Here is a 3817-nt window from a genome sequence, read left to right as displayed (position 1 = left end):
GGGCGGGACGGGGCAGCGGGGCGGGGAGACGGGAGGAGACGGGGAGGAGCAGAAGAGGTCAGCGTTTCAGCCGAGGCCCGCAGAGTAGCTCAGCTGCAAGGAAGTTGCTGAGCTTCAGCGCGGCCCTGGGTTTTATTCCTACCAGTAGAAAGAGAGAGGAAAAGGGCAAAAATTTCCGCCCTTATCCCAGAGTCTCCTTGATCTCCGGGAGAGAAACAGCTGCCTGCAGGCCCAGAAACTTCGCCCTTTGACTGAACAACAGTGTGCTACATTCCTCTGTCAAGCTATTTGTTGGTACACCTGGGTATTAGAATCCTCTTTCCCCCGGCCTGGGAAACACCGAGATCAGGGAGACTGCAGATTCCCTGCGCCGGGCATTTACTGTCCAGAGGCAGAGAGCTATTGCCAATCCCTGATGAAGTTAAAGGCCCCCAGAGATGAGGACTCTGCAGACCTATTTCTGGCTGTGTACCCAGAGAAACTATTACATGGATAAGATTTATACAATAATACCTAAAGCACAGCTGTTCATAAGAGTGAAATTGTAAACGATCTGAATATTCTAGACAGCACAGTTAAATAGAAATTAATATGTAGTCAGAGAGGGATCAGCCCTTGAGGAAGTCAGCACAGGGTAGGAGACCCCTAAACATCGTGGCTGAAGGTGTATCTGGAGAGAGCCAGGCTTCAAGATGGAGATACAATAGTCAGGCCTGCAGGCCTCCCCAAAGGTAAACAGCAATGAGAACCACCCAGTCCAGTGAAACCAGGTAGGCATCAAACACCTAGGGGGGCAACCAGAACATCTGGATCCAAGCCTTTGCAGAAATGCCTTTTTTCTTTACATATACCCTTGCTATGTGCTTTGTTTCCCTGTTGGATCAATGCTAGCTAAGTGACTATACTTATAATGCTATAGGTTGATTGCAATTTTGACCCATGTTGTGATACTGATGTAAGGGAAATGTAACTCCCAACCTGCTAGATGTCCAAAACACTGAGTTGGTGTTCTCTAAAATTGAGAAATCAATTCTAGGAACAATAGAGGTTAGGAGTAGGAAGAATTTATTTAAAGAAAGCTTCTATTAGAGAGAGAGACAGAAGGGGGCCTAAAAAGTTGTTTGCCCACCAACCCCACTTCTCAATGGTGTTTATTGAGCAAAGCCACGAGGTGAGGTGCGTTCAAGGTGGTACAGAACTATAATCAATCAATAAGATTACAAGTATAGTCGCTTAGGTAATATGTTCCAGCTGGAGAAATCACAAGATGGGTATGAGGTGGGAGAAGAGTACTGTGAACCAATAAGGTTATAGCAAGTATAGTCACTTGGGTAATGTTAATCACATGGGGATCAAATTGGGAAGCAAGTCACTTAACAAGCACACATGGGATACACAAGGACTTTCCTGGAAAGGGTGGATTAAGGAGATTTGGTCCTTCAAGTATATGTATGGGTGAGTAGTTTGTATTTGTCTTGAAGTCTGGCCTTTAATGGATATGCCTCCAGCCACAGTTGTCTTCTGCATTGACCTCTCAAGGGCCCAGCTTTGTCTGACTTCCTATAGTATTTCTACCTAACTTACCTATCTAGAATAATTTTGCTATATGAATTAACCCAGACAAAGAGCCTCCTCGGGTGGTTACCCACTCAGGATCCCTCCTGGAAATCCAGAAGTTATTCTCCTTATTCCCAATAAAACTCTCCTAACCTCTTCCTTTAGTCCACAACTTCATTCCATTAATGTTGTGACACCACGGAACTCATCATATCTAATGTCTAAAGGGTTGGGAATTATTTTCCCATAACATGAATCTCTATCCATGGGAAATTGACAAATCATGATGCAGCAGTAGGTGTGATCCAAAGCTTCAGCATCTACATGGGTGAACCTCAAAAATAAGGGTGAAGATGCGCCGGGTGTGGAGGCGCATGCCTGTAATCCCAGCACTTGGGAGGCTGAGGCAGGAGGATCATTGCAAGTTCCAAGACCAGTCTGGGCTACAAAGTGAGCTCAAGGCCAGCCTGAACTGCATAGCAAGACCCTGTCTCAAAAAAACAATAAAAAATAATAATAATAATAAGGGTGAAGAGAAATTCAGCTTTGTGAATAGCTTTGTAATAACAAAATGAAGCAAAACAATGCTATATGATGTTTAGGAATATATGCACATGTGTAATAAGAGTCTACAGATACATGGAAAGATAAACACTAAATTTGAATACTGGTTGGGGGTAGAGAGATAGCAGAATGTTAAGAAAGCTTCAACTGGCAGTGTTTTTATTGACTAAGTTGGGTAGCAAATAAGTATATGATGCACCCTATATTATTTCTTTGTGTGTCTGAATTATTCGATAATTTTTTAATTTACAGCAGTGTGATCAGTGCTGTGTTGGAAGATGAGACCCTAAGGTAGCGACTAAATTGAGAAGACTTCCAGGTGGATTGGGATTTGCATTGAGTCTGAAGGGACATTAGCCTGAGAAGGAAGGAAGAGTGTTTTCCAACAGAAAGACCAGCCTTTGCAAGAACTCAGAGAAACTGTGGTTTAGGGAAGGACCTAAAGAAACCCAGGGACTGGAGCAGAGTGCTATGAGAGAGGGAGAGAGGTGACAGGAAATGAATGGCACTGTAGACTACAATGCACTAATAAACAGCTCCAAAACTCATTGCTCACCCCACCAAACTTTGTTTCTTGCTTGATTGAGACAAGAGTATTTACCATTACTGCAGTAGGGGTGTGAGAAATACACTCACTTGCCCAAACCCAAGGAATGGACCTGGAGACATGAAGGATACTGAAAGTGAGACTTTAATGTTAGTCTTTTTTTTTCTTTTTGTCTTTTTGAGACAGGGTTTCACTGTGCAGCTCAGGGTGGCCTTGAACTCACTTTGTAGCCCAGGTTGGTCTAGAACTTGAAGTGATCCTCCTACCACAGCCTCCGGAGTGCTGGGTTACAGGCATGTGCCATGCTGCCTGGCCTTTAATGTCAGTCTTGCAAAATCAGATGTCTGGTAGTCAGGCATACCCAGGGCAGTAACAGCAAGCATTTTATTTCTTAGTGTGCAGATCCCTCCCCCAGTTCTTCATTGGCTGAGTACTATGAGATATAAAATCTTCCCAGACATCACCAAAATTTCATTATTTCCTTGTAGAGTATTCTTTTCTCTCCCTCTCCAGCTTACATCTATATTTCTCAACAAAGTCTTATCTGTTAGTTTATCTCTGCCTCAACATACTGTTTGCTTAGGTCTTTTCCAAGTGCATAGACTTTGTGGTTTATCATGTCCACAAGTTGGGAGGCAAGTTTAGCTGCTAAACTAGCTCCACTCAGAGCTAGCTACTTTGTCTTAAAAATGGACTACTTTACATTTTTATTAAAAGAGGAAGACAATGTACAGGTACCTGTGCTGTCCTAAATCCTACACTAGTTCCTAAAGCTCTTGCCCTGAAGAGATGCCTATGACTTTCATTCATATTTCATTGCCAAAGCAAGTTATATGCCCACTGACTAATAGATGCAGAAGATGACATTGGACAAAATTCAATACTTAGACAACTCTCAGCAACGTAGAAAGCAAAGGAAACTTCCTGCATGTCAAATTTTCATCATTTTATATGTTTAAGGTCTAAAGATATACTTTATAAAAGAAAGCACCTATTATTTTATATGTATTGAACTTATGTAGTCTTCACTATGAAGTTAACTTTAAAACTTAGACTCACAAAATTAAACAGGAAATTAAAAAATACCTACAAACAAATGAAAATGTAAATACAACTTACCAGAATCTATGGGATGCAATGAAAGCAGTC

The sequence above is a fragment of the Chinchilla lanigera genome, unplaced genomic scaffold (assembly GCF_000276665.1).
Source record: "Chinchilla lanigera isolate Chin_1 unplaced genomic scaffold, ChiLan1.0 scaffold00056, whole genome shotgun sequence".
Classification (NCBI taxonomy): Eukaryota; Metazoa; Chordata; class Mammalia; order Rodentia; family Chinchillidae; genus Chinchilla; species Chinchilla lanigera.
Note: the sequence above shows the minus strand (reverse complement) of the source record.